Genomic DNA, 25,698 nt, shown 5'->3' on the forward strand with positions numbered 1-25,698 from the left:
CCTCAGCTTGGCCTCTGCTTTCCCCAGCCTTCAGATCACCATCACCTAGCACCCACCCACCCCGGTCCCCCAAGGGGCCCCTCCCGAAGCTCATCTTTCCAGGTGCGCCTTGCATTCTTTGGAGGTGTGTTCTCCTTGGTGGCTGCAAGCTAAATAAACCTAAATTATTCATTACAGGTGTGCTCTTGGTGGTATTTGGTTGTTGGGTTTTGAGCATCCAGCAAACATTTGAACCACAGTGTTTCAGTGAAGAACACTGGTGGTGCAGAAAAGCAACAGAATCCAAAACAGTGTGGCTTAAGGATTGACATATAATGTGATCAATGGAACAGAGTTGAGTCCAGAAATAAAATCATGTGTCCATGTTCAACTGATTCAACAAGGAAGCCAAGCCCATTCAAAAGAATGGAAGAATAGTTTTTTCAGCAAATGGTGATGGGACAACTGGAGAGCCATATGCAAAAGAACGAAGTAGACCCTTACATCATATACAAAAATTAACACAAAATGGATTAAAGAACTAAATATAAGAGCTAAAACTCTAAAATTCTTAGGAACATTAGGATATGTCCTTGGAAGTTCAGATTTGATGTTGGATTCTTTGATAAGACTCCCAAAGCACAAGCAACAAAGGGGAAAATAAATTGAATGTTTAAAACATGTGTGCTTCATTTATTTAGGCTTCGCCCATGGCATGTGGATGTTCTTGGGCCAGGGATCGAACCTGCTCCACAGCAATGGTGTGAGCCTCAGTAGAGACGATGCCAGATCCTTAACCAGCTGAGCCACCATGGAACTCCCAAATTTGTGTGCTTTAAAAGATACTATCCAGAAACTGAAAAGACAAGCTACAGAATAGGGAGAAGTATTTGCAAATCAGATGTCCAAAAAGGGATTGGATCTAGAACCAAAAACTCTTACAACTCAATAATAAAAAGACAACCCAGTTTAAAAGTGGGCCATGGAGTTCCCTGGTGACTTTGTGGTTAAGGATTTGGCGTTGTCACCTCTATGGCTTGGGCTCTATCCCTGGCCTGGGAATTTCCAGGTGCCACAGGTGTGGCCCAAAACCAAAAAAAAAGTGGGCCAAATATCTGAATTGATATTTTTCGGAGGAAGACATGTAGCCAATACGCACATGAAAACATGCTTGACGTCATTAACCATCAGGAAATGCAAGTCAAAACCACGGAGAGACACCGCTTCATACCCACTGGGATGGGTATAATCTAAAAATCAGGTAACAGGAGTTCCCGTCGTGGCTCAGCGGAGATGGGTCCAACTAGCAGCCATGAGGATGCAGGTTCGATCCCTGGCCTTGCTCAGTGGGTTAAGGATCCAGCATTGCCGTGAGCTGTGGTGTAGGTCGCAGATGAGGCTCGGATCTGGCATTGCTGTGGCTGTGGTGTAGGCTGGCGGCTACGGTTCGGATTTGACCCCTGGCCTGTGAACCTCCATATGCCGTGGAAGCTGCCCTAAAAAGACAACAAAATAAAAATAAAAATCAGGTAATGAGCGTTGGCAAGTCTATGGACATCCAAACCTTCAGACACTTGTGCTGGGATGGGACGTGGTGCAGCCACTTTGGGAAGTAGTCTGGCATGAAACATTTAACACAGAGTCACCATAAGATCCAGCGATTCCACTCCTGGGTCTGCATTTAAGAGGAAAGAAAACATACATCCACACAAAAACTTGTACGTGAGTATTTACAGCAGCCTTATTCCCAACTGCCGAAAGGAAGAAACAACCCACATTTCCGATGAAAGGATAAAATGTGGTCTGTCCGTACAGTGGAAGATCCTGCAGCCATCAGAATGGTGAAGCACTGCTACCTGCCACAGCGTGGATGAACCTTGAAGACATCGTGCAAAGTGAAGGAAGTCGAACACAAAAGGCTACATATTGTGATTCCATCTATTTGAAATGTCCAGCGGAGGGAAGTCTATAAAGCCAAAGTAGGAGTTCCCGCTGTCGCACAGTGGATTAAAGATCTGGCCTTGCTACTGTGGCGTAGGTCATAGCTGTGGTTTGGATTGGATCCCTGGCTCGGGAACTTTAGTATGATGCGAGCATGGCCAAAAAAAGAAGAAAAAAAAAAAAAAGACAAAGTAGATTAATGGTTGCTGGGGGCAGTGGAGGGGTGGGGGGGTGACAACTAAATAGTGTGTTTGGGGCTTCTTTTTGAGGTGATGACAACGTTCTGAAATTGACTGGTGTGGTTGCAACTATCTGTGAATAGACTAAGTCAATATACTACTATTGAACTGTACACTTTCAGTGGGTAGCTTGTATGGTATGTAAATTACATCTCAATAAAACAGTTTAAAACAAAATCGACCCAGCCTTTCCCAGTGGAGGCTCCATTCTAGGGGAGAAAGTCAGCGTGAAGCAGATCACTACACAAACCTATCGTTCCAGACACAAGGCGAGAGGGCACGGACGGCTGGAGAACAGATGCCAGCAAAGGCTGCTCTGGGGAAGTGACTTTTAAAAATATCTTTTATAGGAGTTCCCATCGTGGCGCAGTGGTTAACGAATCCGACTAGGAACTATGAGGTTGTGGGTTCGATCCCTGCCCTTGCTCAGTGGGTTAACGATCCGGCGTTGCCGTGAGCTGTGGTGTAGGTCGCAGACATGGCTCGGATCCTGCGTTGCTGTGGCTCTGGTGTAGGCCGGTGGCTACAGCTCCAATTAGACCCCCAGCCTGGGAACCTCCATATGCCACAGGAGTGGCCCTAGAAAAGGCAAAAAGGCAAAAAAATAAAAAATAAAAAACAGCCCAGGCATTGAGTTCTCAGTGTATTTGAGCATGCGTGGCAAGTGTGTGTGTGCATGTGTGTGTTGTGTGTATCTGTGGGGGGGGGTGTAGTGTGGTAGGTGCAGTGTGGGGTGTTTGTGGTATGTGCACATGTGTATGTGTGGTTGTGGCATGGTGTGTGGTGTGTATCTGTGGGGTACGTGTATCTGGGCGTGTGTGTGTGTGTGCTGTGCGTGTGTGTGTAGTGTGCGTGCAGGGTGTGGTAGGTGCAGGGTGTGGTGTATGTGCCTGTGTGGGGTGGGGAGCTGGAGGTCACAGAGAAGTGGGATTCGAGGGACACCTGTGTCAGAATTAGAGGCTGGGTCCCCTCTCTGTGTCCCTCACTCTCTTTAGTGCCTCAGCCTCTTCACCCCTGCCCTCTCCCCGCCCCCCCATTCTGCAGTGGTGAGGGCAGCAGGTGGGAGGGGGCACAGTGAGGCCCCCGCCAGGGGCAGCCCCAGAGGACCCTGTTCTTGCCCCGGGAGACCTTGGGGAGGCTGTGGGGTGCTGTCCCCCTGCCCGCCCTGAGGTCTGATACATGGGGTCCGCTCCTCCCACGTGCCTGTAGGTCCATCACTTGCATTCCCAGAGCCAAACAAAGGGGCTGAATTAGTGCCAGGGCTTTGCGGGGCTCTCCTCAGCCCCTCTCGCTCCCTCACTTTCTCAGGAGAAACCTGGAAAGGAGACCTCGGCTCAAGAGATGGTGCGGCAGGGCCGTCTGTCGGGCTGGGCCTGCGGCTGCCAGGAGGGAGCAGAGGGAGAGAGTCTCGCCTGGAATATTAATGGCCCCAGCAGGAGCGCTGGGCACTGAGTGGCAATCTGCCTTTATTAAGGAGGCGGGCGCCAGCTGGAGCGCAGGGCCTGAGACGAGAGAGAAGAGCAGAGGCAGCTGGAGAGCCCGGAGGGTGGGCGACAGGTGGGCTGCAGGGATGCCCCTTCCCCCTCCACCTGCAGCCACTTCCTCACTTCTGCCCCCTCCTCCAGGAAGACTGCCGGCTGTCTCGCTTGGCTGGGACTCCGGACCGCCTCCAGTTGGACGGGGCTTGCCACCCACGCTTACCGCCCTCCTGGTAATTGTCCAGCCTGGCGGGTCTCAGCCCTGCTGTGCTCCAGAGAGAATCACCCAGGGAGTTTTTAGCTCACACCCAGGGACCCTAAGTGGTCAGGGAGGGCCTTCCACGGGCCTTTCCTCCTATGTTGTAAGTTCCCGGGTGCTTCCAACATGCAGCCTGGACCTAGGGCCTCCCCCGCTGCCGCCTGCACCCGGCTACTGCTCCCAAGGGTGCTGACACTTCCACTCAGTCACTGACCCCTCGCAACAACCCAGAGACCCAGCTACCAGGCTCCAGTTTGTTTGGGAATCAGGACCAGAGAGGTTAAGTAACTTACCCAAGGTCACACAAAAGCTGGGCTCTAGGCCACTCTGTCTGGAGCCTATGAAAGGGACCCGAGAGAGAGAAAGCTCAAGCCGCTGGTCCCGGGAGGGGACATAGGACACATGCAGCCAGGGCACCAGGAATTGGATCTTCCTCTGGGAGCAGATGTAGCAGACTGGAGCTGGGTGCCGTTAGCAGCGGGCTCAGAGGAAGGGAGCTGTGGGTGGAAGCAGCCCAGGCATGCCCGCTTGAACGCCGAGCTCAAGCGCTTCACAAAGGGCTCTGCTCCACCGTCACCGCCAGGCCTGTCCCAGTGTCCACAGTGCTGACTGGAACCAGGGCCGGGAGTGGCAAGGGCCAGGCCTTCTCAGGGCCCTGGGGGTGAGACTGTGCCAAAGTGCAGGGCAAGGGCTGTGCCCCGGGTGTGGGGTGCACAGGTGTTGGGGGTGCACTGATGCACTGCCCCCTCCCCCGCCTGGTCCACACACCCTACCAGGCCCCCGGGGGTATCCGCACAGGAAGCAAGGCGCTCCCACAGCATGGGCCGCGGGTCCCTGCAAATAAGCGGGTATGGGACAGAGACACCATGTAGCCAGAACCTTCTCCGCTCCATTATTTAAATCCCCAGCTGGACAGGGTATGAAGCCGAGATTAACCACTGGCCCTGTGGCTGGAAGCAATACGTATTTTGCCTTTCCCCCACCCCCTTCTCATTTGCCTTTTTTGTTCACCAGATTGAATCAATTTATTAAAGTTGCTTGCAATTGATTTGTTCTGATTCCCCAGCAGTGGAGAGAAATGAGGCAGTTTGGCCCCAGGGCCAAATTTCACTCCTTAAGGTGAGTGAACCTGTGCCTGCCAGAGGGGGGCGCCCTGCCCCACCCTCCACTAAGCTGTTCCAACCCCCAACCTAAGGCTGCCTGCAGTTCCCAGGAGAGGGACACAGACACACAGACACACACAGACACACACACACGCACCTGCTGCATCCTGAATCCTGCGGCCCCTCCCTCTGACCCCTGATGTTTTGAATTGAAACCAAATCCTGGTCCCACTGGCTGCTCCAGATGATGTCACAGCATTTAGACTGGAGTGGGCTGTGCTTTCAAGGCAGAAGCTCCAGGACAGGAGCCCCCAGGATGAGCAGAGCAGAGACACTGCTCCCCACACTCCACCCCTGCGCCTCAAATGCCAGCACCAGAGTCGCGGTCATCAGTTGTGGGTAATGGCAGCCAGCTAACGTTTTCTGAGTTTCCCATGAGCCAGGTGCTGTTTGTTGTACAAGCAGCCCTAATGGTGTGGATTCTATGATCATCTCCCTTTCACAGGGGACACACCATCCCCAAGCTGTGATTAGGCCCCTTCCTCTTCCTCCCTTTATGCTCTAGAAAGCTGAGGTGCTCATCTTCCCGGCCTCCACTGCTGCTAGGAGTAGCCCTGTGACACAGCCAACAAGAAGTCACAGACCTTGGAGTTCCCTTTATGGCTCAGTGGTTAACAAATCCGACTAGGAACTATGAGGTTGTGGGTTCGATCCCTGGCCTTGCTCAGTGGGTTAAGGATCTGGCATTGCCGTGAGCTGAGGTGTAGGTTGCAGATGTGGCTTGGATCCCGCATTGCTGTGGCTGTGGCATAGGCCAGTGGCTACAGCTCCGATTAGACCCCTAGCCTGGGAACCTCCATATGCCGAGGGAGCAGCCCTAGAAATGGCAAAAAGACAACAACAACAACAACAACAAAAGTCACAGATCTAGAAGCATGTCTTCCTAAAGAAAAAGGGAAAGCCGGGCTAAAGAAAAACCCTTGGCAATCCTCTCCGCGGCTCCTCTCGGCTTTCCCCTTTTCCTTCCATTTTTTTAAGGGGAACACAGATGTGATGACCAGAGATGCAGCAGTCTTCTTGTAACCCCAAGGAGAAAATCATTTGCTAAATATGTCAGAGCAGGAAAACAGAGGGATCCTGGGTCCCACAGACGTCCTTGAGCCTCCACACCGGCTCAGGACTGCCCGCTCCCAGACGGGTTCCTGGAGGAGCCAAATAAACTCCTCTCTTGTTTAAGCCTCTTACGTCATTTCCTGTTGCTGCCAAATGCACGCCTAGCGAGTAAGATTCAAACATAAGCCCAGAGCCCTGATCTTAGCATCTTGTCCCCCATCACTGGATTTGTAGGGGACATATTTGGAGCTTCTTCATGACACTCCCTCTTTGGGGTCCCCTCTCATCCTAAGGGAAGGGCTTTGTCACATATAACTTGTGCCTGAGCCCAGATCATTGGCTTTCAAGTGGACACCTGACCAAGAACCTGGCCAATCAGACTCCTTCTCAAGTACTTGAACTGAGCCTGGGATGCGGCCTCAGGTGGGGAACACTGTGAGGTGCTGCCTGGACCCACCTTCAGCAGCAAAAGGCAGCCCCACCCCTGCCCCCGGCTGCCGGAAGTGCCACTGGACAGCGGACAGCATCAGCAGAAGAGAGCTGCCTGCCCAGGGGTCACGCCCTCCTTCCCTGGCGGTGTTAAAGGCTGGTCTTCCCCCTGGTGCGGGTCCCGAGCTTCCCGTGAGGGCCGCGGAGGGCGTGGGGGTATCACAACGGCATCCTTCCTTTCCTTCCACAGCCGCTGATCCTGAGCACTTCCTTTTTAGGATGTCTCTGAACGTCCTCCGGGAGGAGCCCCATCTCAGAGCTGCTCCTCAGGGCCCGAGCCGAAGGACCGGGATGCGGGGCTGGAGAGACAGGCCATCCACGAACAGACAAAGGGGGGGCACCAAGCTCCACGAGAGGCAGGCCTGCGGCCCCAGGGAGACAACGGGTGAGTCTAGTGCCCATGCCGATTCCTGAGCTCCTCCAGCTCCTGGGGATGCCCTCAGGTTCCAAGAGACATTCCTGATTCCTCCTGACACCCCCTTTGTTGAGCTAGCCTGAGTGGATTTCTATTTCTCGCCATCAAGCCACTCTTGAACAAGATGTGCAGCTACTCTGGGCTTTATGAATAAGAAACTAAGTCCCAGGAGTTCCCTGGTGGCAGAGCAGGTTAAGGACCTGGCATTGTCATTGCAGCAGCTCAGATCGCTGCTGTGGTGCAGGTTCCATCCCTGGCCTGGGGAGCTTCCTCAGGTCATGGGTGTAGCCAAAGAAGGAAAGATACTCAAGCCCAGAGAAGAGGTGCTTCCCTGAGGTCACAGCAGGTTAGTGACAGATCCAGGTCTTCATTCTTTATTTATTTAACAAACGGTTCCTGGGGACCACCCTTTGGGGGTTTAGAGCTCTAAGTAAGGCAAAGACCATCGCTCCCATCATTGGGCTCACAGTCCCTCCAGTGGGAGGGAGACTTGTGAACAACTCCAATACAGGGAGATAAGCGCTAGGAAATCACTTAGGAGGGGCACGTCCAGAAACTTCCTAGGGGAGGTGACGTTTATGCCAAGACCTCTGGGAAGAGGGAACAACAGGAAAAGGCTCAGAGCTGACAGGAGTGGTGTGTGGAATTCCCAGGCTGGTTTTGTCGGCAGCATCTTTTCGGTGGGGGGAGGGGCACAGCGTCCCCAGCCTGTGTTTTTTCTGGGAGATGGTCACTCAGCCACCCAATGTCTGCCACCACAGGGCTAGGTCCATGACCCAGTCTAGCCCAGTCAGACGCTCAAGAGCCCACGTCTCTAATGAGGACGCAGGGGTGGAGGGTGGCGAGGTGCCATGTAACAGTGTCCTGGAGAGAGTGTCCACGCTGCTCGGAGGCCCAGCCCTGCCCATCCTGAGGCCTGATATCTGGTTTTTCCTTCTGTTCTGTGACCTGCTTCGCTGCCTCTTCAGCCAAGCCCCTGTTCTTGTTTCACTCTTTCAGAGTCAACTTTTGGTCTTTGCAACCAAATAATCCTGATTTTGGAAATGAGTTCCGGGGGTGGGATTCATGACGTACCCCTTAAGGGTCCATGAGCTACTTAGAATTGATTTTCATAGCTCCATGGGGCCAAAATCTGTAGGACTCTGGTTTATATTATTCAAGAGAAAAGAGGTTACCGATGGTACACTGTAGTGACCAGCTAATCATGTTCCACCCTGCAGTGCCCTGGGACCAGGTGCCAATGGAACGTGAGTGATGCCAGCAGCTGCCAGGGGCCACTTTACAAAGGACGAGGGGAGCTGGGGCCATAGGGCTGGATGGTTGTTCCCAACACTGGGTAATTTAAAGCAAGGAAATGATAGGCTCGAATCAAAATGTTCGCCTCAAGGCACAGAATAAAATTCAAGGCCATTATATGAAAGAATCTTTTATTGCATATAGCCACAGAGTTGAAATTGCCGAAGACTGAACGTGGAGATTGATTCCGTGTCACAACTTCCCTTGGTCTGTCTTGAAAATTCAGGAGACGTTAGTACGCCATTGGCTGGGGCATATCTTCGGCGGGGCGGCGGGGTGAAGGGTGGGGGGGTCCTGAGGTCCTTAGGCCTAAGCAGTTCACTGTCCCACCCACCAGTTCTCTCCTCACCCCTCCCTCCAGTTGCTCCTAGAATAGTCAAAATCCTAGACCCAGGGAAAGAGAAGAGTTAAAGCTGGTAAGAGTGTCAGGAATTCACAAATTCATATTTCTAAGATGTGAGGAAGACTGGGGGGGGGGGGCTTGGTGGAGTTGGAGGGGGCAAGGGTGGACGGGGTGCACACTGATACGGGTGTTGGCACCGGAAGTTGAGCATTCAAGGTGCTCTTTCAGGTGCTTGGCAGGCTTCCTGACATTTGCAGAAGTCGCTAATGCGAATCTGAACCAAATGATGATCCGCATTAATTGGCTAGAAAGGATCGGAAAATCCCTGGCATAATTAGGGGAATGAAGGCAAAACAAACAGAAGGGGGGACACTGGATGGACCGGTCCACCCCAGTTCCTGGACCCTCCCTCCCGCCTCCCCTGGAGGAGGCTACTGTGAGATACAATCATAATCCTGCCTTTTATATGACAAAAACGTGTTTCAGATACACAAAGGGTATAAATAATAATGTAACAAACATCCATGAACTTCTTATCCAATTTAAGATATGAGATGCAGACACCAAGATGGGATTAGAAACCTCGGCGGGGGGGGGGGGAGTGCGGGGGCGGGGGGGGGAGGCGGCCGGGGTTGGGGGGGCGGGCATGGGGGGAGGAGGCTGGGCGGGAAGACCCCCAGACTGCAGCGCAGTTCAGGGAAGATTCCAGCAAGCCTACTGGGAAGTCCTGGAGCCAACAGTCCCCTCTAGAGAACAGGGGTGCGGGTAGGGGGCTGCCTGGTGTCCCCCCAGGCCCAGTCCGGGTCTAGCCTGGGAAGTGTGACCTTGACACAGATCGAGTGGTGAACTCGGCAGCAGTGGGGCCAGGGGTCAATTCTGTGCAGCAGGTGATGCGCGTTTTCAAGGCCATACATGAAACATGGACCAAAACAATCAAATCAAATGACAGGGAATTTCTTTTCTTTTTTTTTTTTTTAGGGCTGCACCTGCGGCAAATGGAAGTTCCCAGGCTAAGGGTTGAATCTGAGCTACAGTTTCAGGCCCATGCTACAGCAACACAGCTTGTGGCAACAGGATCCTGAACCCACTGAGCGAGGCCAGGGATGGAACCCGCGTCCTCAGGGATACTAGTCGGGTTCTTAACCTGCTGAGCCACAACAGGAACTCCTGAGATGGGATTTCTAATCCCTGGTGGGTGAGTGGAAGTTTGTGGCCCAGGGAGGTGGAGCCCTGTGACAGGTGCTGGGAGGTGGGGGGCTGAGGGAATTGAGGGGCGGAGATGCCCCGAGTCTGGGGCCCCTGGGATGAAACGAGAGAGCAGCCCGCTGCGCCCTCCCTTGAGTCTACAACCCAAGTCCTCTAGGTTTGGTGAATCATGGGCTCCCTCCAATACCTGTATCTGGGATCAGATGCCCAGTCCAGGGCTGGTTCGGGCCCAGAGACTAAGGGGTGGCAGTGCTTTTGAACAAGGACCCGCTGGCATAGTACAGAGGAGGTGAGGGCTCTTCTATCCATCTTCCCGGGCGGGAAGCTGCTGCCATTGCCGGGTTGCTGAGCACAGACGTGGCAGATAGGGACACAGTTACATGAGTACCTGGTTAATTCTGACTTCTGGGACCTCAGGGGCACTTGGACAGCTCAGGAGCAATGCACTTCCCACCTGAATTCACCCGACACCAGGTCGGGGGCCCTCGACCCCTCAGGAGTTACTCCCAAGTTCTGGAGAGGAAATTGAGGTCCCCACGGGTGACAGAAAGCCCACATCGGCTTCCTGACCTGGCAACTAGAGCCACTTCACACCCCCACGGTCCACAGAGGCAGTGGGCCACAGCAACCCTGAGGAGCCTGCCAAGCTGAGCGCCCCCAGCAGACCCCAGAGAGATGGAGTTGAGATGATCTGGTCACACCCCCACTTTAGCACACAGGCAGCTAGTGTGGACAACAGCTAGATCTTAGCCAGCAAGCATGGCGCGCCATCCACTTCAGCGGGTGGTGACCTTGGTGGCAGCTGCAGTTCCAGATAGAGTCTCCTGGAAGAGCAACTTCATTCAGCCCCCGTGCTTGGTATTCAGTGGCTGATCTGGAAAATGGAAGGCCCTCCATGTGATAAAACAGAAAACCCCAGAAGCTGTTTGCTTGCACCTGACCAAGACGGTCGTGGACTGTTACTGTCCTCCTCAGGGACACTGGCTGCAGCCCTGGACCATCTCCCCATCCCACCAGCATCACCCTGCCACAGGCTTCTGCTCTGTATCGGTAGCAAAAGACCTATAGGGTCTGACCAGAAGGAAGTCAGTGTCTCAATAAGATGTGTGTGTGACAGAGACTGGGACATAATTCAGGGCCTGCCCCCTCAACTGGGATCCTGCAGGTCCGTGGTCTGAGGCAAGTCAGCAGATTCTCGAAGCAAAAGAGAATTTTCTGCCACTAAAAAGGAGGCACAACATTCGGTGGACTTCTTTGGGTTTGGGAAGCAGATTGGAAGGAACAGCAGAGGCTCTGAAGGGCCCCCAGCTGTGCTGCAAGCCCCTCTGTCCTCAGCCCTTGGTCAGTGATGCTCGAGGGGCAGCCAGCCCCAGTGGGAAAGCCCTGACGGGGTCTCTAGAGCTTTTGTATAAGTAGCTCTAATCCTTTGAAGCGATGAGCTCTTGCCTGAGTCTGAGATATCCATCATGAACCAGATGCCACTGGTCCCCACCAACCCTGCATGGGGCATTCTCAGCAGCCTCTATCTTCAGTAACCCTGTGCAATCCCGTGCCAGGGCCTCTCCTTTCTGTCCAACGTGGGAGTGACCCTTGATACTCTGGGGAGGAGAGACCAGGAATATCAGAAAGGAATACTTGTGAGTAACAGAAAACACTGACTTAAACAGTAGAAAGTCTTACATAATTAAAACAAAATGCAAAGTTAACTGCTTCAGGTGAGGCTGGATCCAGCAGCACAGTGCTATAACTAGAGACCTTGTTCAAGCCTCTCCTCTCTGTTTTCTATGGTGTCAACCCTAGCCTAATGTTGCCTTCTCTGGCCCCCACACGATGGCTTTCAGTATTCCTGGTGTTGCTCTGCTTCCTCCTTCAAGTCTGGTGGCAGTGAGCACAGCTCTGCTGGCAACTCCTGGGAAAGAAGAGGGACTCCTTTTTCAAGATCTTCTTGTGTCTCATTGACCTGAATTGGGTCATGTGCCTATCTGTGGACCAAATCCTGTGGCTGGGAGGCTTCATTGATTGGCTGCAGACATCCAGGCCCCACCCCTGGGCCTGAAGGAAGCCAATCTTATCCAGAGTGGGGGAGGGGTGCTTCAAAGGAAATGGGGGGCTTTATTGCCATAAAGTGGGGAAATGGACCTTGGGGGCTGTAAACAGCAAGCTTCACACAAGGAGGAAGGGAGGGGAAAGGAATCTGATTTGATTATAGAATCTATTGTCCTATATTTTGGTTTGAATCTTATAAACTCCAAGCATATTCCTGGGGTTTTTCCTCGTCTGGGGCCTCTGCTGGAGAGGGAGCTGTGGCTCCTGGGTGGAGGGAAGTGGGCAACACCTCAGTGCTTCACCTTCAGCTGTGGCTCCCGAATTCCACTAACAGGGCTGGGGACCTGGGAACCGAGTACTGGGGGACACCGGCCTTCGCCTCCCATGCTGCACTTGGAGACTTTTTGCCCTACCTTAGGGACTACACCGCTTTTCACAACAAACCCCCTTTTTTTGTAGAGACATTCCACTCCCAAACCCAGTAATTAAACACTAAAAGTTTTGGCTTTCTTTTTTTTTTTTTTCCTTTTAAGGGCCACACAGGTAGCTATGGAAGTTCCCAGGCTAGGGGTCAAGTCAGAGGTGCAGCTGCCAGCCTACACCCACAGCCATGGCAATGTGGGATCCGAGCCACTTCTGTGACCTACACCACAGCTCCCAGTCACACTGGATCCTTAACCCACCGATCAAGGCCAGGGATTGAACCTGAGTCCTCAGGGATACTGGTCGGGTTCTTAACCCGCTGAGCCACAACAGGAACACCCTAATTAACAATTTTTATTTCTGTATGACAATTTTCCACTAGGACATACATGACATGTTTACTGGACTCTGCCGTCTCCAGGCAGAGGCTCTCCTGTGGGACGAGGCTGAGTCCCATGGCTCCTTTGCAAGAACCAAACTGTTTTGCCTGACTTCATGAAGCTGGTGGTGCAGGGCGAGGAGGCATTTCCTGCTGCCTGCGCAGCCATTTCCACCTGTTTGCACATGTTTTCTGGGGAGCCTTCACTGTGCCCCGAAGTTATTTTTCTCTGCTCCACCTCTATTTTTCAGTGCAAGGAAACCACGAGACCCCAAAATCCCCACCCAGCTCCTGTGCGGGAGAGAGAAAGCTTTATCACATTGCATTTTAGTTACGAGCCACAGTCTTTAATTTCAGGTCATTGTTTATCACGTCCGTAAACTTGTTTTCCTTGTTCAGTGGCTGTGTTTTTCTATCTGTGAGAAATTGTGTGTCTTGTCAGGGGATGGAACGTACTGTCATTTTCTCATTAAAATGAATGAAACTGTTTTTTCGTTTTATGGTTTTCCAGCCAGAAGCAGGGTTTTCAGAAATTAGTTGCTGTCCTGCAGCGGGGGAGGGCTGGGGTCACCCTGGCCTTGTGGTCCATGCCTCCTCGATGTACCTGTGCAGGGCAAGCTCCGCCTCCACTGAGAAAGCCCTGACAGGTTCGCCCTGCACCCTGAGGGCGTCAGTCATCCCAGCATCATCCCCCTGCCCCGGCCCTGTCCCCTGGGGACTGGCAAGCTTCAGCCCAATCCAAGCCATGGTGGGCAGGATGGGACGTGCCCTCTGGACAGTTCAGCCTTGAGGGCGCCTCCAAGATGTCGCTGGGTTTCCACCTCCCTCTGCAGCGGAACCCCCTGCCTCTCCTGTTGGGGACCCCCACGTACCAGACATTCAGCCAGGTCTCACCAGACCACCCACCCTCTCTGAGGGCTAGAGGCCAGACAGGCTGCTGTCCCAAACAAACCTGTGCTTATTTTTTTAATTTAATTTTTTAAAATCTTTTTAGGGCTGCAGCCATGGCATATGGAGGTTCTCAAGCTAGAGGTCTAATCGGAGCTGGAGATGCTGGCCTACACCCACAGCTTATGGCAACGCCAGATCCTTAACCCGTGGAGCGAGGCCAGGGATCGAACCCGCAACCTCATGGTTCCTAGTCGGATTCGTTTCCACTGTGCCACGACAGGAACGCCACAAGCCTGTGTTTAGAAGACCCCCCCACCAGCACCTGGGCCAGGATGGATGGCAGAGGGCAGGCCTGGAGGTGGGGAGAGAAGGTGAGGGCGCTGACACTGCACTGAGCCACAGTGGCCCAGTGAAGAGCAGCAAGAGCGCAGGGTGGGCCTGGCGGATCTGGGCTTGGTGGGTGGGGTAGGTCTGGGAGGAGGCGGGACGATGGAGGGACCTGGGTACAGTGGAGGCGGGGCAGGTGTGCTCAGTCCAGGATATGCTGCACATGGGGCGCGAAGCGCTCTCCAAGCAGATGGTCCGCTGGGAAGCTGCGTAGTGTGTGTGGCCTCCGAGTCCCGAGGGAGGTCTGGGCTGATCTCTCTTCCTGCTGGGACAGCCTCTGGGGGCGCTGCCCCTGGCAGGTCCTGGGTGCTGAAGAAATGCCTCCTGAATGAATGGGAGCGCTCCAGGCCCGCACAGGAGGCGAGGCGGGGGTCTGCACGCACCTGGGTTCCTCGGCTTGTGTGTGAGCACGGGGGTGGCGTGGGTGTGCCACGCTCTCCCCTCACCCGCGGAGCTTCCTGAGGGGCCAGTTCTCCTTCTGGCTCTGTTTGGGTGGCAGGTGTTGGCAGTTTATCTAACTGTGATCATGAAGAGGATGGGGCGCTAATTCCTTCTCTCTTTATTGAATCCTCCAATCCTTCACAGCCTCAGGGCCCTGAGAGGGGGGTGATTAAAAGACACTTCCGCGCTGGTTATTGCCAATTAACAGGCTCCAATATAAGCAATTAATAAAGCCACGGCAGGAGGCAAGGGAGGATTCGATGCTGCAGCCTGGGCAGGCCCCGCCAGCTCCTGGGCTCCGGGGCCCAGCCACACACAGGCGGCGTTGCCCTGGGCCGGGTGGTTAGGGGTAAGGGAATCCTGGGAGGTGGCAGAGGGATGCCAGGGGGAAATGGCTGGTGAGGTCTGCTCGGCTCAGCCCTAGAGCTGGAGTGGGACCAAAAGTCTACCCCATGGGTCCCAGGAAGGGCACTGAGGGGGCTGCCCCCATCCCACCCTTCCTCCCCTGCTCCCTGAGCCAGGCGGGGGCCGAGCCCGATGGGTCTCCTGTCGGACCCAAGGCCACGGCGCCCTCCCTGTGCCTCTCGGGAGAAGCCCGATAACTCCGCCCACCGGGGGGTCCCCACAGCCTGTGGCCTCCAGGACGAAGTGCTCCACAGGGCCTGGGAGCGGCTCTGCCTTGTAAGGACAACTTTCAGGGTCCCCTGTGGAAGCCCAAACCCATCCTGAGAAATCTTCAAACTGGTTCGTTTGAGGTAAAAGTGGGAAATATGGCTCATAACTAGAGGGAGGTGGGGGGACCGGCTTGTGTAAACTCTTCCCTCTCAGCTGATCAGGGCCGGCCTGGCTCCAGCCCGGATCCAGGCTCCAGAGGCCACTCTGGCTCTAGGCCAGGCAGGCAAACTTATCCATAAAAGGGCCAATGAGAAATACTTGGGTTTTGCAGGTCACATACAGTCTGTGTCGCAACCCCTGACCCCATGATGGGGCAAAAGTAGCGTAGACAACATGCAGACCGCTGAACGAGGCCATCTGCCCATAAGACTTTATTTACAGACAATGAAGTTTTAATTTCCAATCACTTTTCACTTGTCCCCACATAGTCTTGTTTCGGTTTTTTTCACTCACTTAAAACCGTCTAAAGACAGGGGGCGAGCCTGGAGTGGTACACAGGCCACAGTTGACCAGCCCCTGATCTAGGCTTCCAGAATCTTCGAGGCTCCCCAGGCATCCAAAGAGAACTGTCCTGGAAAGTGACCCCTCCTGAGTGGCTGGAAGTCCTCCCATAGCCTTGCTGCTGGAGGGGAAGTGAAAGATTTGGCCACAAAGAGCAGCCCATGCAGGACGAGGGATGGAGAGAGGCTGAGGGACAGAGACGGGGACAAGGAGAGAGGCTGGCTCTCCTGCCTCCCAGTTGTTTTGTTGGCGGGGCCTGAATGGGCCAAAACGGTGGCCAAGCCTCAGCCTCTGGGCCTAGGACAGCCTCCTGCTCTCACTGTGCTGCGGGTGCCTCTGACCATCTGGGGCCTCAAGGTCAAAGGAAGAGAGCAGAGCAGAGGGCGGAGCAGGTGCCTCTCCTCACCCGGTGCACCTCGCCCTTCAGTCGGCATTTGCTGAGCATCCACGCAGGGGTGCTTGGTTTTCATCTGAGGCGGCACATCGGAGCCTTGCAGCTGTCTTTGGAAACGACCCTGGGGGGTGGGTTGTGTTTGGGTTGCCAGGGACGTGCCTGAGCTGCCTGGGAAGTGAGAGTAAACAGAGGACATTTGTGTCAACAGAGCAGGTAGTAGTCCCGCGAGTCCTCTAGCAGAGCCTGGCCGGTTAGCAATGGCGGGAAGGTGTCCGCAAAGCCTCCGGGGAAAGAGAGGGCGTTAGCTTTGAGAAACTGGGAGGTGCCTTTGCCACCTGGCCCCTGTCGGGGGATCCCCCCTTGTCCCTGCCTCCTGCCTGAGCTTCCACAGGGCCCCTGTTGGGCTGGGGATGGGGCTGGGCACAGGGGGCGGAGCCAGGGCCCCACCAAGTCTCTCCAAGGGCCAGGCCCTGGAACCATTGATGGGAGCCCAGGTGCTGGGCAGGGGCCAGGGGTGGCGAGCGCTTCTCCTTTCTTCATCTGGTACCTTCAACTCAGACATCCTGCTGGAGAATGTACCCAATCCGCCCCTTTTTTCCACCTTGCGGCCACCCAGGCGAGCTGGAGGAGTGCAGTGGACTCCGCACTGGCCCCCGGCCTCACAGCGGTGGCCCACACACAGCCAGAGCCAGCCCCCTGGGCTCTGTGGTCCCAGGCTCTGCCAGTCCTAGGATGGATCCAGATATTCAGCAGGGTGAGAAACTTCGCACCTCATGGCCACCACACTTCCTGACTCAGACACCCCCCCACTGCCAGGGACCCCCCAGCCACGCCCCCTTCCTTCAGGTGCCCTGCCACCTCCTCCTGTGTCTTCCCTGCATTGCACCCCCCTCTCTGCCTAGTTCACCTATTTCCTCTTTGTCTCCAGCTACTAGGAAAGGCCTGGGGTCTACAGATCCCCAGGGACCCCTGTATAGAATTCTGGGCATCTGTAAACGTGGACAGGAAAAGAAACACGTTTTTATTTTCACTCTTCTTTAGTTAAAATTTAGCACCTCCTTCCACTGTGCATGTCAGCCGCAAACCCTAGTAGTTGTCACAGACCCTGTGGCTCTGTTATCCGTAGAAAGTGCAGGCACGTTCACATGGCATTATATTGTGGCAGAAATCTTCAACTATCATTTATGCTCAACCCTACTTCAAAATGATGGTAGTTTTATTAGCCCCCCAACTCGATCCTATTATTTAGTGCATTCATAAGAAATACATGTATTCCTCCATTGCAATTGTTTTCTTAATATTTAGATAACGCATTTTAATACAATTGGTGTCCATTGAATCTTATAAATTTTACTGTGCGGGTCTACAAATGCTATTCTGAGAAGGGTCTCTAGGCTTCCCCAGACACCAGAGGGGTCGGGGGTACCGCATCGGTGAGGGGCCTCGGTTCTAAATGTGAACTCTGGGCAGAGACACACAAAGCAGGAGCAGAATAAACCTGGCTGGGAGGGGGCGGGGGAAGGAGGCCGCACAGAAGTGAATGGGGCTGAGTGGTGAGAGCAGAGCCCGAAACAAACTGCCCAAGTGAACCCTACTCTGCACATGCCCCATGAGGAGCCCTGGGGGCATCAAGGGCTGGGCAAAACGCCAGCTTCCTCCTCTGTAAGATGGAGACAAACACACCTGCTTTACGTGTTGTCGTGAAGATAAAATAGTGCACTTGGTATGCGGCCTGGTGCGTCATGAATGCAGTAAAAACATATTTTGGTCAATGGCGTGGCTTCCCCCACTTGCAGGCTTTTGCCCAAGGATCTGCCTGCTGGAGGGGCCAGGAAGGCAAAGGCTCAGAGCCCCCCCAGAAGAGGTCCAGGGCCCTAAGGAGGCACAGCCCCACTATGGGCAGGGGGCAGGACTGGGCCACAGGCAGGGGCAGGGAGCAGGCAGAGCTGGGCTGGGGGCACCACCTGCACAGACAGGCCTGTAGCGGGAGGTGTGGGTGGAATTTGAGCCCTGGCCCTTCATGAGACCTGACTGTGGCTCTGAGGGCATTTATTTATTTATTTATTTGGTCTTTTGTCTTTTTAGGGCAGCATATGGAGCTTCCCAAGCCAGGGGTCCAATCGGAGCTACAGCTGCCAGCCTTCACCACAGCCACAGCAACGCAGGATCCGAGCCACGTCTCAACCTACACCACAGCCCATGGCAATGCCAGATCCTTAACCCACTGAGCAAGGCCAGGGGTTGAACCCGAGTCCTGACGGTTCCTGGTTGGATTCATTAACCACTGAGCCACGACGGGAACTCCTCTGAGGGCATTTATGAGCTCGGCTGTGCCAGGTCAGCCCCTGGGGGAACCACTAGGAAGGAGATCCTGAGGGTCTGGAGCAAACTTGACCCCATGGCCTGAGTCTGAGCTCCCCTGATGACCAACCCTGGCAGCCAGCACCCTCGTCCCTGCGGCCCACAGAAGCCCAGGTTGGCCTCTTGTCAGAGGTCCTGCTTCCCGCCCTTTTCCCTGTCACGACCCACAGAACATGACAGCCATTTTCGGGGACTCTGTGGACCAGGGCTAGGGAGCCAGAGGTGGCCAGCCTCACCCACACCCTGAGGGCCGAGGACCCGCCTGGCAGCAGCGTCCTTGTCCCTAAACAGGCCAGCACCCTCCTGACTCAGGCCCTTGCCCTTGCAGGCCCTCTACGTCCAAGTACCCCAAGATTTGTCAGCGCTACATCCCATCTCGCCCAAATTCCGACTGTCGCGGGCCGGCCAGAGGCCTGAGGGGGAGAAGGCTCCTGGCTTTTAAGTTGTCCGTCTATACATGGGACAGTGCCTTTGCGGCAGAAACGAATCTGACTAGGAACCGTGAGGTTGCGGGTTCAATCCCTGGCCTCACTCAGTGGGTTAAGGATCTGGCATTGCCATGAGCTGTGGTATAGATCGCAGACATGGCTTGGATCCTGCGTTGCTGGGGCTGTGATGTAGGCCGGCAGCTGTAGCTCCGATTCGACCCTTAGCCTGGGAACCTCCATATGCCAAGGGTACGGCCCTAAAAAGCAAAATAAATAAATAAATAAATGAATAAATAAATAAATAAATAAATAATAAATAAATGGGACAGTGCCTTTGGCTCCTTGGGCATGGCCCCGAGGTCACAGCTGTAGTCTGGGTGTCCTGGGTGGAGCAGACATGCAGCCTCGGAAGCCCCAGGATGACAGTGGCCCCACCCTGGCTCTGCCTGGGCGTCTGCTTGCCATTCTGGGCAGGGATCTCCATCCGGGAAGGATCGGCCTCCTGCCCTGTCTTGCAGCTCCCCAGCACAAGGGTGTGCTCTTGCTCACTGGCTCCTCCCGCCATCCCTTGAGGAGAGTGGGCGGACGTCATCACCCCATCTTACAGAAGTGAACTTGAGGCTTCCCCAGGCAGGATGACAGAGCACCCGGGTCTTCACCCTCTGCGCGGGGCTGCGTGCCTCCTGCTGCAGTCCTGTGTGCCAGACTGAATGATGTCCCAGGTGGGCTCTGAGCTGGTCCTGGGGCCCCATGGCCACGCCCAGAGCAGGGCTGTGTGCATCCAGGGGTCCGAAGCCATGCCAGCCTTCATTATTGAACCCCGACCATATGTTGTGGCTCCAACTCTGGGACCTGTTGGTCTGCGCAAGTCCCGCCCTTGTGCAGAAGTGGACCTGTGCCTGGAATTCAGCCTGGGTTTTGGGAGGAAGACGTGTGTGCCCTTCTGGCACTGCAGAGAGGCAGGACGAGAGGCGGGCTCAGGAAGAGCAAAGAGAATGCTTGTCTTGGAGGAGCTGGGAGTTTGGGGGCTGGGATGCTCGGGGGAGTGCGGGGAGGCTGCTTCAGGAGGCAGAGCTTCAGCAGGAAAAGCAAGCTGGCAGCCCTGAGGTGAGGCGTGCAGGGAGCCAGAGGTGTTTGCAGCAAAGCTGGATGAGGAGGGGACTTCTGGGGACCCTGGCCATGAGCCCACCATGGGCCATCCCTCCCCCCCAAGCGTCTCGGCCCCTCCCATTTACAGGATCCAGAGTTAGGGACAATCAGATGCGGTGGGTTCGTGGGCGTCACTGCACATGTGTGTGATTCCAAGGGCTGGTTTACTTGGCTTGGGGTTAGAGCACAAGGCCCGGGAGCATCGTGTCACTTTGATGGCTAGGTGTTTGTGTGTGCTGATGTGTATGCGTGTGCACGCGTATGCTGAGTGTGTGGTGTGTGCACGTGTCTTCATGCACCAGCTGGCGTGCTCCGCTTCCTTGCTGCACGTGTTTGCGTGTACATGTGGTGGATGCATATGTGTGTGTATGAGAGAACTTGTGTGTTCTTGCATGTGTGCTTGTACAGGCAGTAGCATGAGGTGGGAGGGTGCACCTGCTGGGTACATATGCCTGTGCGTGTGTGTGTGTGTGCGCTGGAAAGCTCTGCAGACAGTGCGAGATGAAGAGGGGATCCCCACTGAAGCTGGCTGGGGAGGACGGGCAGGAACGGAGGCTTCTCCCAAAGGTGCTGCTACCCGCAGGGGAGGGAGGGAGGGAGGAAGCAGTACCTTATTTAAATGCAAATGACTGGAACACAACTTTCTTTATTAAAATGCAAATTGCACCTCAGTCTCTGACACAGGACACCATCAGGAATCAAGGCTGCAGGGCCCTGTGTGCCCGGGATGCTGGGAGGCCCACTTTGAGAGACCAGGACGGAGAATGCACCCAGGTGGGCCCAGGATGTGGATCCTGCTCCCAGAGGGAGGCAGCCACTGATGGGAATCAGGAGGGGACTCTCCTGGGTGGGAGACCCGGCTGGAGCTGGCCACGGTGCCCTCCTGCCGCATCTCTGCCGGCCTGGAGCACCCTGCTGTGTGGCTTCCTGAGGAGCCTGGGCTCCCTGGTGAGCCTGGTGGGTCTTGAGATGGTAAGAAGTTTTGTCTGAGTGGAGTGTGCCTCGGGTGGTGAGAAGCTGCTGCGGTGGCGGAGCCCTGGGGTATGCGCGGGAAGCAGCTGCAGGGCAGGGCTCGGGCGGGCAGGCCTGCCTCCCTCAGCCTCTCCTCCTGCCGGGCTCAGGGGCAGACTGCCAGGTCCTGAGGGGCTGAGAGGGGCCCACCGCTCCTCAAGCTCTCTGCCTGCGGAGAGACCTGGCCTGGGGCCCAGCCCTCTGGGAACAATCTTCACACACGCTTGACTGACACCGTTCCCTGACGCATCCACCCGCAGAGGGCGCCTTTTCCTATTTGCACGCAGTCACTTAGAGGGTGGGGGCCCTCAGACTCCTGACTCCTCTTCTGCGCCGCGCCTTCTTTTCAGACCTAACCCCCTCCCTGCTCCTTGGTCCCCCAGCCCTGTCTCTACACCCGTTTTCCTCCACCCCTTCCTCGCTCCTGTCTTCAGGAATCCCACCCTCTCTGTCCCCCTCTCCAGGGGGCCTTCTGGCTTGTCCCCCAGACGGACAGAGACCTCACCCACCAGGCGGCCCAGGAAGGGTGGGCCCATCCTTGAAGGGTCAGGGCCAGGCTGGCACACGGTGGGGAGAGAACCTGGGGCGTGGGGGAGGGTCCCACTCCCTCCACCTGCCAAGCTCCCAATATAGACAAGCAGCAGCCCGGGCGTGGAGCGGGGGCGCGGGAAGCAGAAGGCAACTTGGAGCTGGAGGTGACAGGGCTGCGCTTCCTTCGTATAAATAGTCCCGTCTGTCGCCCTGGGGGCGGGCGGCTTCCTGGGGCACTTCTGATGTCTTTGGCTTTGCAGGAGAGCTTGCTGGTGTGAAGGGGGCCTGTGATGGGGTCTGGGGTGAGGGCCTGGCCATGGGCAGTGCTGGCCGAAGGCCCACACCCCAGGCTGGCAGGCGACGGCTCATGCACCTCTGAGACACCTACACAGGGGAGCCCCCTTGATATCGCCCCCCGTCTGTCAGCTGCTCCCAGCTTACAGCCCTGGAGGCCACCCAGGGGACCGTGAGGACGAGCAACCTCTGTTAGAACTCCTCTCCGTGACACAGTCCAGGTGTGAGTGACGACAGAGACTTTGGGGAGAGATGCAGGTGGCCCCAGCTCTTGTACCCTGGCCTCGCCCTCCCCAGCAAGGCCCTGCCTGGGGTTCCAGGACCTGGCGCCCTCTCCCGGGAGGGGTAGGTACCCAGGCAGCGCCCCCCAGCCCCCCGCCCCATACTCCCAGCTTCTGTGGGTGTTTCTGGGTGACAGTGTGGCTTCCTTGGGGCCTAATACCCTGCCGATGGGGAGTTGGAGCTGCCCCAGGCCTGGAGCAGTGCCTCCCCCATCAGACTGTGAGCTCCCAAGAGGCTGCTCTGCCCATCAGATGTGGGGAGGGGTCCTTAAGGGCAGGTGGCTCTGCCTCCCTCCTCAGGGACCTTCAGAGGGCCTGATGGCCTACTGGTGGTGCCCAGCTTTAGAAAGTCCCTGGAGAATGAGGTGGGCCGCTGGGGCTTCCCCCAGGCCCTGACCCAGACAAATGGCCTTGGTCTGCAGCTGGCAGGGCTGAGATCAGCACAGGAAGCACAGGAGGCACAGTAGGACACTGCAGCAGGACACAGGCCCTGGGCAGCTGCTGACACAGAGCCTCCCCCTGCAGCCGCTGGGCTGAGTTCAGGGGGCGGCGGAGGGGAGTGGGGAGGAGGGGGCAGAGTGTGCTGTGGGACAGGCCCTCTTGTGCCTGGTGGGTCTCCAACAGCACAGCCCTTGCTGACAGCCCCAGGCTCTGGAGCCACTCGAATCTGGAAAGGCACTAGGCCTCTGTGAGCCTTGCGCCCTGCCTCCACCCCCCCAACACACCCAAGGGAATCACGACACGCCTTGGAATGACATAAAACGGTGCCTGGCGCACAGCAAGGACTGTCCTTGAGACTGAGGCCCTGTGGCCTCCACTTCCCAATCTTCCATTGAAAGGGCCTCCCTACCTGAGCGCCCCTGCCCAGGTGTGATAACTGGAGTCAGTGCCCCGCCCCCAGCAGTCCTGGGGCCACACATCCCCAGCCATGTGGGTACTGTGGCCTCTCCCTGGAGGTCCCTCTCTTCTGCCAGTCTTTCTTGGAATCACCTCCCAATTAAACTTGAGCGCAACCAGATTTGTGTCCTGTGTCTGGTCTGCCTCTGGGGGAGCTCGAGCTAAGAGCGTCATGCAGCTGTGAGAGAGCTCCCCGCAGGCCAGTGACTAAGAGGCTGCACCAGCCTCAAGAGTCCTGCGGCCAGGGCTCCGAGATGCGCTGTTATCAGGCTCTGCAGACCCTCTGCCGCCTTCAGAGTGGTGCCAGGGGCTGTCTCTTCTCATGTTCCTGGTTCATGTGTCACCATCCCCTTACCAGCCCTTCCAAGGAAGCTGCCGGCAATGTGTGGGTGGCAGCAGAGTCAGGCCCAGTTCTGAGGAGGTGGGTCAGAAAACTGGAAGATTCTAACATGCATTAGGAGCCTATTGTGTGATATCTTGTTTACCATCATGACAACCCTGTAGGCAGGGCTGCCGTGTACAGTTGGGAAGGTTGTTGACTGAACAAAGGCATCTGGCCAAGAGAGCAGCCCATGATCTTCTCACCAAACAGTACACCTGGCACATACCTGTGTCCCTGGGGAGGGGAGGTTTTTCTCAATTTATGCAAAGGCACAGTTTGGGCCACTCAGAGATTGTGAGGTAAGACCTGCGGCCCAGAGAGCTTAAGAGATTTGCAAAAATTTGGAGCAGAGCTCTGAGTCCAAGAATTCTGGCTTCAGAGCCTGCACTCCCTACCACAGTGCCTCATGCAGCCCTGACGTGACCGAGCCAGCCAGCAGAGTGGGAACCTACCCAGGGCTCTGACTGCTGGGGGCCAGGTGGCCCCAGACCCGGGGCCCCCAGAGAACCAGTGACAGACCATCACCCACCCCTCAGCTCACCAGGGGCTCGGGGCCTGAGCCTGAGCTGCCTACCACAGGGTTGGGAGTGAGAGGGGGAATGTGCCCTCAGCTGGGATTCTGTGGCTTTCTGATCCCCAGTAAGTCACCTTGCCTCACAGAGCCTCAGTTTCACCATCTGTGAAATGGTGTTGACAGGCCCCACCCTGCCTGCTTCACTGGCCAGGATTAAACCATCTGTTTGAAGAAGTTTATTTTAATTTAAAATTAAATTTATTTTTTTTAAGGGCTGCACCTGCAGCATACAGAAGTTCTGCCAGCCTACACCACAGCCACAGCAACATCAAATCCAAGCCGTGTCTGGAACCGACACCACAGCTTGCAACAACACTGGACCCTTAACCCACTGAGCGAGTCCAGGGATCAAACCCACATCCTCATGAATACTGGTTGGGTTCTTAACCCACTGTGCCACAGTAGGAACTCCCGGTTTGAAGGATTTTAAAAGGAGGGAGGTGTCCTGCAAAGCCTAAAATCACACCAAGAATGGCGTCATTTAAAGCTCAGTATGTCTCTGTCATCTGCTTATGACAACCATTATTTTCCAGGTCTGTCTGTGGAGGATCCCCCTGCCCCCCGCCCCCCCCCCCCCCGCCGGCTTTCACGGCCCAGGAGCAAGTTCTTCCAGACGCCTACCTTCCTCCTCAGACACAGAGCAGCAGAGCCAATGCCAGGGGGCTCCTGGCTAATGACTCAGCCTCCGAAACGAGTCCAAACATCTGGCTGACAAAGGGCACGGCTCGTCCGGAAATAACTCCTTCTGCACAAATATGTTCTTAATATTCAATTAGTACTTATCCACCACTAACAACAATTACGCCATTGACTCTCAATGAAGTGCTGGTTAATTAATTAACACCGACTCGAACACGCTGGCAGCGTCTCTCTGTGAGCGCAGTAGTTCAAATAATAGCAGTGATGCCGGGACAAGCCAGGGGCTGGCAGGGGTGCCCTGGGTTTCCCGGGTCCCAGAGGTGAGTCTGGAGCTGAGCACGGGCCACACAGTTCATCTTTGCTGTTAAAAAGTCACACTGGGATTTTGAAGAAGCCGCTAAACCCTTCCCAAGCTGCTTCCCCTGCAGGAGGGCCTGGGCCGGGCCGTGTCAAGATTCCTGGGCACCCTGAACATGTGGGTTCTGTAAGTGACATGCAGATCTGCGCCACCACCCTGCCCCACTCATGGCTGCACCCAAGGTCCCCTGGGCTCTGCACCGCCTCTATAACCACACACCCTATGGCTCCCTCCACCAGCCCCCTGCCCCCTTGACGCACCTCTTTCTCAGCCCCACCTCTTCCTCCTGCTCCCTCCTGGGGGCGTCCCCAAAGCGCAGGTCGCATCCTGGCTCTGATTCTGACCTTTTCCTTCTCCCAGCCTTCCCCTCCAGCACCCTCTGGCTACCAGCCTCCCCGTCTTTGCTTCTACCCTCATCGGAGCCTGGGTTCACCCCTGCGCTCCACATACAGGCTAAGCCACCCTGGGCCAGCTGCCCACCGCCCACACCCCCATTTCCCACTTCTAGAATGGGCGTAACCACGTGGGGGGCCTAATCATTGCCTCCACTGCCTTGCTCAGGGACCCAGACTCCACGGCGGTGGCTGACTTCTCCCTCGCCAGCAGGGGGGTCCTGCAGTGTGGTGACACCAGGGGCCCAGGCTCTTTCCATCTCGTTGCTCCCCCCGGCCCCAGGGAGCTCTGCCATTGTCCCAGTGGTCCCAGGTGGGTCCCCATGGCAGGGGTCCCACTGGCAGAGGGGATGGAGAGTGAAGGGAGCACCTTGCTGAGAACCCTGGCTGGAGTGGGGCATCA

The 25,698-nt window shown here is 55.8% G+C and overlaps 1 long non-coding RNA gene across 1 annotated transcript; it reads left to right on the forward strand.

The window, feature by feature from the left end:
* The first annotated feature begins 6,824 nt into the window (after nucleotides 1-6,824).
* Nucleotides 6,825-8,426, forward strand: LOC106504386 (uncharacterized). The gene is made up of 2 exons (XR_002345649.2): nucleotides 6,825-6,986; nucleotides 8,237-8,426. It is a non-coding gene; the product is annotated as an uncharacterized LOC106504386 (long non-coding RNA).
* The last annotated feature ends 17,272 nt before the right edge of the window (nucleotides 8,427-25,698 follow it).

The sequence above is a fragment of the Sus scrofa genome, chromosome 7 (genome assembly GCF_054392235.1).
Source record: "Sus scrofa isolate SSC_HxYL_T2T_F1_AM1 chromosome 7, Sscrofa_HxYL_maternal_Yorkshire_Landrace_v2.0, whole genome shotgun sequence".
NCBI classification, from domain to species: Eukaryota; Metazoa; Chordata; class Mammalia; order Artiodactyla; family Suidae; genus Sus; species Sus scrofa.